We start from the raw sequence: 13,516 nt of genomic DNA, 5'->3' as shown, positions 1-13,516 counted from the left end.
TGTGCCAACCTGTGTGATTCTCCCTGCTGACTTTGCATTTCTGCAGAGCTTCTTGTCTGCCAGAGTAACACTTTTCTTTTCCTGACACACAAGCACTGCTGAAGGGTGTCATAAGTTGCCAGCTAAGACTCTGGCAAAAGCATCCTTATTGAATATACCCCGAGATGCTCTCTCTGTAGGGCAAGGGAAGGATGCTGTGTTGCATCAAATGAGACAAGTGGCTTTTTGATAAAAAGGCACCTTATTGGTGAACATGCCTATCAATGCAGAGTGTGCCAGTCTTGCAAGCACCATCCTGAGCCATGGGCTGTAGCCCCACAGTGCTGTGCAAGCTCTTCTCCATTGTAACCACTGCAGCTGCAGTCAAGTCACCATGGTGCCACCAGAAATTCTCTCTTCTGGAAGCACGGGGCTCGGGCTGAGGCATGATAACAGCTGATTTTGTTTTAAAACAATATTTGTCTTTACCTGCACAGGAAGTATGGCTAATCAATTACAGCAGGCAGATGGGACCTCTGGGTTCTCCCCCTAATTCTGTTCCTACCTCACATCTCAAGTAGACCATTTAAACTCCATGCCTCAGCTTCCCTCTCTGTAAACCAGGGATTATACATCACCTCTGAGAAGCTGTGAGGGTGCCCAGATGTCAGCAATGGGCTCTTGGTCCTCTGACTTGCTGAGCTGCAGCTCTCATTAGCAGTAAAATCATTAATTGCTTGCCTAGTGCAGGGCTCTGCTAGTTCTTGGTAAAAGAGGTACTGGGCTGCAGCTGCCTCTGCTTTTACAACCCCTCACCTTGTGGAGGTCATGGAGATGTCAGCAGCCTCCCCCCTGCTGCTGATTCCTCTGCATCTGGGCAAGGAGCAAGTGAGAGGTGGGATTCAACCCCAAACACCCCCTATGGTCTGGGTACGGACAGATCCACATGGGTACATGCTGAGCTGCTGGCTGAGCAGGACAGATCCCGAGGGGAACCCCAATCCCGGCCTGACTTTGCTCCAGTCCCACAGCCCAAGCAATCTTGGACCCAGGATGTGATCCTCTGTCCGTGTCCTGCTCCCCACAGCTGGGAGACGTGGTGGGCCAGGGAGTTCATAGCCCCACATGGGATGGGTTTGGGGAGAAATGCTCCTCAAGGGCTGCACATGAGATGTGAGATGGGGCAGGTCCCTCCTCGAGGCAATGCTGGCAGTTTTACCTGTTCTCCACGTGCATCCGTGTGCATCCCCCGCTGTCACAGAGCACGCAGCATCCCCACACCTATCGCACTAGGCACAGTCAGGTGCTTCTGACAAATGCACGATCCCTGCCTGTAACAAGGGATCAGAGAAATTGAGACCTAGATCAGAGAGAAGAACCCCACTGATCTCCTGCCACCCTGCCGCTGCTCCGTATCAGGCTATTTCCCACACCCACCCCATGGCCTGTTCTTTGCAGAGCACTGCAAGTGGTCTTCCCTTTGCACACTCTGGTCCTCCCTGGTTTTCAGCCATGGCAGCGCAACAGCCAAGTGCAGGAGTAATCCTTAGAAAGGGTTTCTGACTTCTTTCTTTATGAAGTCCCCCCTGACCAATTAAAGCAGAGCAAAGGGACTATGTGGTTGCAGGTTTCAGGAGAAACTTGGCAATGAGCCTACTGAATGTCCAATTTCAACCACTAGATCCATAGGGGGATACACCTGTGTTGCAACTATAAACAAATCTGAGCTATCAAAATCATTGATGTAGCGACATTTCCCTTGCAGAGTGTATTGTACAATGCAGACTGGCAAGGGGACAGTGTTGCCTCTCCATGAGGTGACTCCAGGCTGGAAGAGCATGTCTGGTCACCATATATTGTGTGTCATCTACAGACAACTGCCTGAGCTAGCAGGCCAGGTTTACTATAGAGTTGATGGAGATAGACAGACAGGGCACCATTGCCTGTGTGCTGTTAGAGGTCTACCTCAGGCTGGGTGGATCAGGCCCTAGACGTGCCACCTGCTTTCCAATGGCTGGATAGAGCCCATTGGCAGCAGATACCTGTGTCAAGTCCCTGTGGAGGGATCTGCTCACACCCTCAAGATAGGGCCCCAAGAGGGCTTGCTCCTGCAGGCCTTCAACCTCTCTCTCAGCCAGCCTGCCTTTCCCTGACAAGAGAAAGGCCAGCCTAGACTTCCTGGGACACCAGCACATCAGCCTCCTGCGGCCCAGCATCCCACCCACAGGAGCTGAGCCCTCCCAAGTGAGGTCAAGACAAGCCCCTGGGACAGTCCTCAGTCTCCTCTTGCTTGTTCTTCTGTCATCCCAAATGAAGAGGAAAGACCTGAAAATCTCTTTCCCACCAAATCCAGGACAGAAAATCAGCCCCAGGCACTTGGTCTTCCCATGCACCGACAGCAGGGCCAAGCCAATGCAACATCTTCAAGGAATTTACCTGCAAAACTACCAAGACTCTCCTGAGCATGACCACACTGTAATCTCGAGTAATACTGAGAACCTAACATCACCCAAATTTTTACTTTCCCATAATGAAGGCATAATGCAGACATGCAACACAGAGCCAATGATCAAATCTTTGGAGGAACCTTTCCAGCAAAGCTTTGCTGGCCTTTTTCTTAATGTGAGATGAATAACGTGGCTTTTTTGAGTCCAATTTTTTAAAACCAGCTAAAAGGTTTGGGCTGAAATTCCCCACCTCCCTGCCATTCATCCAAAAACTCCAGTAGGAACCAGACACCACCCAAGCTAAATTCCAGTCAAATAGCTAAAGCTTGGCACAGCTATATGCAACCAGAAAACAGGAAGCTAAATGTGGTTAGGAGACGGGCCTGAGTAAGGAATGTTGGCAAACCTTAGTAATTGTGATGTCCCATCCATCCCTCCTAACTTTAACCAACTTATATTATTAATATTAAAAAAATAACATTTCTGTTATTACGTATAAGCTGCTGCATTGTGCCTACTCTGTTTTACCCTCTGTGAAGTCTAACTGGAACATTTATGGTCTGGAAGATGGGCTGAGCAGTCAATAGTTAAACTCTTAGGCATGCTCTTCTTTGGCCTGGGTTCCCACTGGAGAAGAGGCACTGGGGAAGCCCTGGGAGGATGTGTGCACAGACTGTTGCTGAGCCAGGAAGACCATCAGATGCCAGCTTCCAGTGTACTGGTCTGAGCAGAGCCAGGAAGAGAGGTCTAGCCCTCTTGCAGCCTCCTGACCCCTGTGAGATTATGTCTCCTGTTGGATCCCATACTCCATCGCACACACATGGATGGAGGCTGTCATGTGCACTTGAATGCAGGTAAATTGAGCGTATATCAACCCACGACAAATTACCCAACAAGTCACTAGCAGCTTGATTTATGCTTGCAGTGACAGTCACTTGAAGCACATCCAGGTTATAGGTGGGTGAGGCTCCCCAGAAGCTCCAGAGGAACCGGGAGGTTGGGTTGTAATGGGCCATGGCTCTGTTCCCAGCTGCTCATGGTGATGCCTTGTACTGAAGTCATGCAACTGACTCCTGCCACACTCAACCATGCAGCCTGGCCAGCGTGTCCCACATTAGCTGCAGAGGGTCTCTCCCACTCTACAACCCCATGAGACAGCCATATATGGTAGGGCTCATCTGTGAACTGTTGCCTTCCCCAGCTGTGTGGGGTAGGTACATGGGCAAAGGGAAGAGGAGACAGGCTGTGATGCCACAACTTGGACTCAAAAGAAGACAACTAAGGGTGGAGCAGCTGGTTGCAACTGTCCACATCTGCCTCCAGCAAATAGCTGGAAGATTACCAATGTTGGACAGAGTCCAAAGATGGACTCTTAACACCCTTCTTTTAGCTCTGAGAAAGCACTAAAGTGCAGCTCAGCCTCTAGGCCAAAGCAGTGACAGCTTCAACCAGGCAGTTGGGAGAGGACACACTGAAGAAGCTGGGGAAGAAGTGGGGCTGATATTCAGAGGTCCCCCTCTGGGGCTCCTTTCCATTGCCCCAAAGCAGTACAGCATGGCAGGCAGGAGGCTGAGTTGGACTGCAGGCTGATATTCCCCATGTCCCTGCTTATTTCTTTTTGTTTCTGCTTTGCAAAGCGCTCTCCGGCACAGGTAAGGGCTGGAAGGTGATACCTGGGTTCCCACCAGTGGATTTCCATACGACCATAAGTCCTGCCCTTTCTGCAGGCTCAGGCATCCTCTCAAGTGACTGCTGCTTCCCTAGGTCCTGTGGATAGGGTGGGCATCCCATGCACATCCACTGCTCCCAGCCTCCAGCAAATGTAACATGGGTTAGCATACAAAAAAAGGGTCTGGCAAGAAAAGGGAATGACCTGGCATATCTCCTGGCCAGGAGTGTTCACACCGATGGCTACTGTGGCCCTGCTAAGTTGTAGACAGTTGCTAAGCTGCAGTTCCATGATTTGAACCAGACCAGCTCTGTAAGGCCCACATAAGCAGAACATGGATTCATGCTGGAAAGAGGCTATTACTGCTGGAGGAAAGGCTAAGGGAAGCCAAGGTACCCAGGATCCAGTGCTAACCATAGCCTTTCCGCCTCCTCCCCAGTGCAGGGGCTTGGTGCTTCCACCGTAAGATGGGAGAGAGGCAGAATGGACTTAGGATCCCATCCCCTGTGGCCCTCTGATGCTGCCCTTTCTTGCAGGCCAAATCCAAGCAAGCCAACTGTTATTAGCTTCACTTATCAGAATCCTGGCAACACAAGCCCACCACGTGTCATGTGCCCAGTGCCACAGGATAGTGATGCAGGACAGCCACCAACTCCCCTGCTCCAGCCCACTCTGCCCCCTGGGTCCTGCACGGCCCCTGGACGATGAGAAAATGGGGCAGGGCTGGTTAGGGGGGGAAGGAGACCAGAAATGCCCTGTCACCTGCTTTGGGGTGATGGCTGAATTTGCAGTGGGGTGAGCAAAGCTGGGCTGGCATGCACTGCAGGAAAGCACTAGTCCTGAAGAGTCTGGGCAGAGATGCAGCAAAGTTTGCCCTGATTGTGTGAGGGGTTGGAAACCACACAGCAGTTCTTTCAGGGACTGGCTCTGGAAGTCTCCCAGCTTTTGTTGAAGCTGAATGGCTGGTGGGAAATGATTTATTTTTAATTTTCTTCCCTGCGTTAGGAACTGGAAAGGCTCCCACTTTAGTTTTGTGTAACCACTTGGCTGCTGCGACACAGGAAGACTTGGAGAAGAATCCTGCTGCTTAGTCAAGCATGAGCTTTTCCTCAAGCTCATGCCGAGCTGCTTTGTGCTGCAGCCTTGCTTTGCCTTGCTGCTCTGCATCCTGTTCCCTCGGGCTTGGCAGAGACGGGGCAGCAGCTCCTTCATGAGGGCTCTGTCCTCACCCTGGCACTGCAAGGATGTCCAGGGGGTGAGCAGGAGACACAGGGATGACACGGAGGAGAAAGGCACCTTCTGATGTGGCTCCCATGGTGCTGGAGGTGGAGGAGAAAGTGAGCAGATCCTGTGCTCATCTGACAACCTCAGAGTCAAGATCAGAAAGAGAGAGGGGCTGTCAGGAAGGGGAAGGGATGGCAAGGCAAGCTGCCTTGCTCTGAGATATGCTCAGGTGCAGACCCCAGGGGAAGGAGGGTGCTGGGACCTCGCACCTGCTTGTTGTGAAGCCTGTAAGTTTGGAAGATGCAGAGCAGAGCAGGACCGATCCTTCTGGGACTTTCAGAAAAATTGTAGAAGGCCTCACGCAGAACATTACCACGCTCCACTAAGACCTAAGGTGGTGGCAGTGCCAGGAAGGGGTGTTGGAAGGTCTTGGTGCTAACAGGGATAAGTCAGTTCCTGTGACCGTGCTCAAAGCAGGCTGGTGGACACAGCAGCAGCTTGGCCCACATTGTCTCCTGGTGCATGCAGGTGAAGGCTGTCATGAAGGGAAAGACAGAAGATGTCTGTGCTGCCACTCAGGTGCCACCAGACCCTTGGCCCACTTTGGCACCTGGAGGCACATGTAATCCCATGACCAGCTTCAGTTTGTAAATTTCTTGTACTTGGAGATCCAATACCAGACGTTATGTCCAGATGTGGTCTCATAAGCGCTGGATCGAGGAGAAGACTCTCTTGCCATAAGCTGCTGGCTGCACCCTTGCTAACACAGCCCTGTATGCACTTTACCTGCATTGTACACTACTGACATGGTGATTTCAGCAGAGCAGCTATTGTGGCAGTCAGTCCTCAGCCCATACCAATGCCTGGCGTTACTCCAGACCAGGCTCAGTTCTGCCTCATGGTGCTGCAGGCAGAGGCTAGGGAACAGCTTCTTCAACCTGAGAAAACCCCACAGGATAGGAATCGCTCAGTGCAATGTGAATACAGCATAGACATATCCAATGAGGAACATCTCAGGATCTCCATCCTCTGAGTGGCCCCCAGTCCCACACATTCAGACAACCAGGTCAGGAACTCTTAATCCTGCTCTTTCTAAGTTATTTTCATTGTCAGGGCAGGAGGCACCCCCTCACACCTCATTGGCTGACCACCATGAAATACAGACCTCTGCAGAGCTCTCTGTGCCCCAAGACCCTTTTCCAGGCCATTGCAAAGCAGACGCAAATTTCTCAAGATGTTGGTTTCTGAAAGAAACCTTCCACCCTCTTTTTGAAAGAGTGAAAAGCAATTTTAGCTGTCAGCTTTCATGGCGGGAAGAGTTCTTCAGCAGAACTCAGAAAGACGCAACAGGCAGATGTTTCCTGCTTGGCCCTTTTCCTTGATGCAAACCGTGCCATGCAGACACGCAGCCACCACCAACATACACAGCTACAGCTGGGCCTCGTCCCCATCTGCCTTACAGCCAGCTTGCTACGATTGCCTTCTGCTTTTCTTAGAGAGGGAAACACTAATGAGCCGAATCTGTTTTCTGGGCATCTGGATTGGGTTTTATGAGTTTAAAAATTCCCTTGGTCACTCTAGTTAGAGAGAGCCCTTGAGCTCCTTGGGCTAACGCACCTACAGTAACAGCCTCTGCTGTGATAAACCATGTGCTCTGAGTTCCCACATCCTTTGAGCAGGAACAAAATGCACTGCACAGCTATTTGATCTACACACTGTTGATCCCATCCATAATGTGGCTGGTGAACAGGAATGGATGTGCTTTTATGACCCAACTCACCAATGAATTTACAAAATGCAGGTGCAACACATTACCCTGGGTGGAGGCTGTGTGCATGGGCACAACGAGGTTTCTTTGAGGAGGCAAACCCGTAGAGAGATGGAGAGATCATAGCCATGGTTCTTCCTTTTGAAGTACGTCTCCTCCCTCTTATGTCTCTGGTTTGACCTCTGCCCTTTCAACATGGCTGAAAATAAAAACCTTTTACCATTCTCATTGTGAAAATCCTCATTTATTTCTCCCATGGGCGGGAGGCTTGTTTTTATATGATTTTGAAGACTTCAATCATATCACCTCTCAGCGTCTCCTCTCCAGATTGCAGTCCCTGCTGCCTTAGCCTGTTCTCATAAGGCAGCTTCTCCACCCCCCTGAGCATTTTGACTACCTTTCTCTGGATTTTCTCTAATTCTATTACTTCTAGCACTCTATTACAGTCTGGAGATGGGGAAAGCAGTACTGCAAAGTGAACTCCAGATGTGGGCACACCAAAGATTTATACAGCACCAAACTGATGACCTCTGTTCTGTACATGACTCCCTTCCTGATGACACCGAGCTCTAGCTCACCTGCAACATCTCTGCTGAAGACTAGGGTCTCAAGCTTGTGACTTGAGAAACTCATCCCATACTTCAGTTCCCTGCTTTGCAATAGCCTTTCTGAGACAAGGCAAATCATTCAACCTTATCAGTTCTCTTGCTCCTGGGAACCTGGTAGAAGAGCACTCCTCTGTGCCTGGGGAGGGGAGGGCTGGAAGGAGTGAGAGATGCACTCCAGACAGGGGGGGACTGGACACCCACCATGGGGGTCAGGTCTGTGTACTCTCCGCTCCAACCCATATCCCCAAGCCTTGCTGTCTGGGAGGGATTTGGGGTGGACAAGGGCCAATGCAGTGCTGTGGGAGCCCCAAACCAGGCTTCAGGGAGCCACCTGTCAGAGTCACCAGGGCCAATCTGCCTGTGCCAGAGTGAGGGTGCCAGTTGTCCTGGCTGTGCGCCACTGCATGGCAGCACTCACCTGGGCTGAAAGAAAACATGGCTCAACAAGGAAATACGAGCACTCACGGCTGCTAGCATTATGCTTTATAGAGGGGTACTATAGGGGGGGGTACTACAGAGGGGTACTGGGGTACTGATGGTCATTGCTCACGCGCAATATACTGTCCCCGTAGTTTCCATCCATCACTGACAGTTTAAATTGCAGGTCCTATATCCTTCAGTTCCAATGCAGAGAAGAGGCTGTAGATAAAACATATCCCACAGCCTAAAATAAACCAGCTACATGCTAAAAAAAGAGCCTTTGGGTAATCAGAAATCGCTGTGCATGGAACATGGCTTTTCTTGAAGCCAAATCCTACAGCTCCTTATTTTGAATTTTTATTAGAGTCCCCAGAGCAATTAGTACACATTCAGATCCAAACGACTCCTGCAAAACTTCATCTTGGGGAAACAATGGCAGTTTTTCACTTATAGAAAACAGTAAAACTGAGTCTTAAAATTCTTAACAGCTTTCCTGTTTGCACTCTTTTGCAGTTACTCAAAGCAGGAAAATAAAACAATACATTTAGTATTTTTCATGTATTCCTTTCCTTGTACTGACACTTTGGCTACATAGCACTTTGTGCACTGAGCCTTCCTCTACTGCTATGCATGCCTCATGCAAACCTGACTATTCTTTTCACAAGGGAAACAGAGTCACAGTCTCAGGCTTATGGACGTGAAAGCCTGGACTGCACCATCACTTGGTGAGGTGGGAGGAGTTGCTTAAGCTTCTACAAAAAAATGGGCCAAAGCATGGGGACGGTGAGCTTATGTGTTTCCCAAGAGAAGCATGAGCTTGAGAGGGAAGGTCCAGGAGACTGATGAACATGGACCTGAACGTCTCTCTATTCTAGGCAGCACGTTGGGTCTGTAATCTTCCTGGAATAAGCTTTAAAACCCCATCCATGGCTTCCACGTTTGACTATGGGAGAACAAAGATACAATCATAGAATCATAGAATCGTTAAGGTTGGAAAAGACCCTTAAGATCATTGAGTCCAACCGTCAACCTATCACTGCCAAGTCCACCACTAAACCATGTCCTCAAGCACCACATCCATCTGTTCTTTAAATACCTCCAGGGATGGAGACTCAACCACTTCCCTGGGCAACCTGTTCCAATGCTTGACCACCCTTTCAGAGAAGAAGTTTTTCCTAATGTCTAACCTAAACCTCCCCTGGCGCAGCTTGAGGCCATTTCCTCTTGTCCTATCGCTTGTTACTAGGGAGAAGAGACCGACCCCCACCTCGCTACAATCTTCTTTCAGGTCGTTGTAGAGAGCAATAAGGTCTCCCTTCAGCCTCCTCTTCTCCAGGCTAAACAACCCCAGCTCCCTCAGCTGCTTATCATAAGACTTGTGCTCTAGACCCTTCACCAGCTTTGTTCCCTCCTCTGGACATGCTCCAGCACCTCAACGTCCTTCTTGTAGTGAGGAGCCCAAAACGGAACACAGTGCTCGAGGTGCGGCCTCACCAGTGCCGAGTACAGGGGCACTATCGCCTCCCTGGTCCTTCTGGCCACACTGTTTCTGATACAAGCCAGGATGCCATTGGCCCTCTTGGCCACCTGAGCACACTGCTGGCTCATGTTCAGCTGGCTGTCAACCAACACCCCCAGGTCCTTTTCAGCCAGGCAGCTCTCTAGCCACTCCTCTCCAAGCCTGTAGCATTGCAGATCTCATCCGTGATAGAGCAGGCAGTAGGATCTGTCTGACTGTTAGATCCCTGCTCCTGCAGGAGCAAGCCTTGACCCCCTTGGAGACCTTGCAGGGCTCCCCATGGGCTCCACCTGCAGAAAACTGCTGTGTTTCACAGGAATCCTCCTATGGCTCAGAGAGAAGCAAGAGCCTCCAGTGAGGGAACAGCAAAAGAAGGCAAATTTTTACTGCACCCTGGGGGAAGGAGGAGAAGGGCAGCTCCCATAAGGCTGTCATTCCTACCTCCCCAAGACGATGCTCCCCACTAAGTGGATCTGGCCAAGGTGGTTGTTTGCTGCAGGATCTCAAGGCCACGAGCCTGTGGCAGCAGATGTAAAGCCTGCAGCTGTAAAGGCAGGTCACAGGGACACCAAAAGACTCCCACATGTGCAAAGATCCATACCGCCCCTCCCCTGGTGTGGGAGCAAAGGCAGGGGAAAAGGGGCAGAGGCTTTCTGTGCCCTGGCACCCCATCTTCAGGCAGCTCCCGCAGCTCAGAGAAGAGCTTGAGAGCAGGGTGCCTGCCTGGGCAGCAGATGGGTCCCAGTGCCTCAAACCCTGTGTTAGTGCAGAGCAAACAGCTCATAATCAGTCCATGCTGTTCAAGACAGTAGTTTTCAAAGGGTACTTCCAGACAAACCTTATCCCTCTTTGGCTGTGAACAGCAGTGTTTCTTAGCTCAACTGACAGCTGGCTCCATCCTCACCTCTGTCTATTTGCTCTGGTGCTCACTTTCTTTTGAGGGGAAGCTTTGTAGTTCAGGTGGCTGTAAAGTGGGCTTCTGTCCTGGTTGTCTGTAGGTTGTATTATAAAAATGGACTGTTTATGGGGCCTTTCTACTCAGTTCCGTGCAGCATTGTAATTGAATTCATTAAAACCCAGCTTTCCCCACAGCCAGGGTTACCTTCTATAAAAGTCCACAAGAGCTGTAACTGCTTCTCATAACCCATAAATGGAAACAGCCTTCTTCCCCCCTTTTTTCTTCCCTTTGCTTTGATCCTCCCTCCCCACATCCTCCCAGTATCCAAAATAATAAAACAGGGCTGGCAGCTGACTCAGACCCCAGAAAAGGAAATTCCTGCCATGCTGTCTACACTAAACCTATGCAATGCCTCGCTGCAAGACCTTAGCAAGATTTCAGGAGGCAGCAGGCAAGCCCATCCTGCTTGCCCACTAGGAGAAACATCCAGCGGGAGACCAGTATTGGAGAATGAACTGGAGTTTTGAGAGGGAGGTAAACTTCCCTTCACACTCCAACACACCAGTAAAACTCTCATTTGGGGATACAGAAGAAATCCTTTCCTGATAGAAGACTAGTAACACACTAGATCTTTACAGAGATGCTCTGTCCAAAGAAGCTGGTAGACAAGCTGTTTGAAGACAAACAGACTCCAGCCCAAGGGACATGGAGTCCAGCAGCACCAGGAGTCCAGATGCACAGAATGGAGCTCCAAGGCTCAATGCAATCTGGAGAGCACTGCAGGGGACAAGGTCTTCCTGAGCATCTCCCAAACCTCTTGGGAAAGCTGGAAGAGAGAAATCAGACTTTTGTGGGCGCTAACATCAGAGACAGCTGTTTTGAACCCAGTTGCTGGTGCACAAAGTTGATATGCAGCACCCTGCAACACCAGATAACTCCTCACTTGTTGGTGAGAGTGTGAAATCTCCCTTCTCTCCACAGAGCGCTCATCTGAGGGCCAGTGGCATCCTGGCCTGTATCAAGAATAGTGTGGCCAGAAGGACCAGGGAGGTGATAGTGCCCCTGTACTCAGCACTGGTGAGGCCGCACCTCAAGTACTGTGTTCCGTTTTGGGCTCCTCACTACAAGAAGGACGTTGAGGTGCTGGAGCGTGTCCAAAGAAGGGCAACAAAGCTGGTGAAGGGTCTGGAGCACAAGTTTTATGAGGAGCGGCTGAGGGAGCTGGGGTTGTTTTCATCTGGAGAAGAGGAGGCTGAAGGGAGACCTTATTGCTCCCTACAACTACCTGAAAGGAGGTTGTAGTGAGGAGGGTGTTGGTCTCTTCTCCCAAGTAACAAGTGATAGGATGAGAGGAAATGGCCTCAAGTTGTGCCAGGGGAGGTTTAGGTTAGACATTAGGAAAAACTTCTTCTCTGAAAGGGTGGTCAAGCATTGGAACAGGTTGCCCAGGGAAGTGGTTGAGTCTCCATCCCTGGAGGTATTTAAAGAACGGATGGATGTGGTGCTTGAGGACATGGTTTAGTGGTGGACTTGGCAGTGATAGGTTGACGGTTGGACTCAATGATCTTAAGGGTCTTTTCCAACCTTGACGATTCTATGATTCTATCTGTGAAGGGCAAGGTGTAGGCCTTGCAGACTGGCAAGTCCTTCATCCATAGGGAAACACCAGGAACAACCTGATGGCATTAGTGTGAATGGGACAGACACTCTGGAAGCTGGAGAACCAGGGAGTGGATCTTCCTTCGAGGAAGAGAACAACAAGTATTGGGAATGTCATTATATACATTTGCAGACATCTCAAAAGGTCTGCCTTTCCATCCTGGACCATCTCCAGAGACAAAGGAATAACCTTCAGCCTCTTCTTTATGAGGAGGGGAACTAGGCTCCCTTGGCAGAGAGGAACAGTTCTTGTTTTGCCCAGCAGAGACTCTGCCCTGGCCATTAAAGGGCTATCCCTGCTCTATCATCAATCAATCAGGCATATTTTCCTCTTGCCAACACTGCTCTGCCCTTTCCAGGCCACAGCAGCACACCACTTTGGTCCCCATGTCCTTGAGGCTCCCATGTAGACAAACAACTGGTTCAAGACTCTTGGATGCTACTGAGTGCCACCATGTCAACCTGGCCGACCTGCATTTCCAGCTGGCCTCCAAACCAAGAGCATTGGTACCAAGGCATCCATGACTAGGTAGCACATATCTTGACTGCTGAAGATGTTCAGGCCCAGAAGGCATCAAGTCTAGAAAAGACTGCTGGAGGAGGCCAGGAGATTGTCCAGATAGGACTAAGCCCTCCAATGGACTTCATCAAGCAAAGCCTAAAATGGGATCAACTAGTGTCGACTTTGGAGCTAAGGTGAGACAACCAAGCCCATCTGTGAGGGAAACAGTTGGGTAACTCTCACACCAGTGGAGATTTTCTATTTTCATCCCTGTGAAGGAAAGGAAGAACAGCTTCCCTCACTCCTCCCACCCCAATCAGACTGAGATGCACTTATTTGGATGGAGAACACAGACTCAGCCAAGATTTGCTAACAGGCAACAGGGATGGAGCTTCACTGCCTAACATTACAGGGTGTCAGGGCACGAAACATGACATTTCCACTGAAGTTAGCAGCTCTGCTTGGGCATAAAGCTGTTTGCTCAGAGGACTTGCAAGGAACAGCCTGAGAAAATAAGATCTAATATGAAAGGACTTTAATACGTCATCAGGACCAAATCAAGACATTTGGGAGGCAAACCAGAGACAGCCAGCCACGACAGGGGAACTGACAGGACAGTGCTCTAGGAAAATCATCTCCTCTCAGACCAGGAGTGAACATCAGACTTTTTCCTAGTGAATACTCTACCTATAAGCTCACTAGTTCTGCAGCCCACCATTTTCTCTTTGGTTTAGAGCAGAAATTCCCTTTCAAAACTTCCTACAAAGGAAGTGTGGGTTAAGTAAATCCTCCTTTTCCAAAGGAAAACAGATGATCACTGAAC

The sequence above is a fragment of the Platalea leucorodia genome (assembly GCF_965183815.1).
Source record: "Platalea leucorodia genome assembly, chromosome: 11".
Classification (NCBI taxonomy): domain Eukaryota; kingdom Metazoa; phylum Chordata; class Aves; order Pelecaniformes; family Threskiornithidae; genus Platalea; species Platalea leucorodia.
This window is presented reverse-complemented; position numbering follows the sequence as displayed.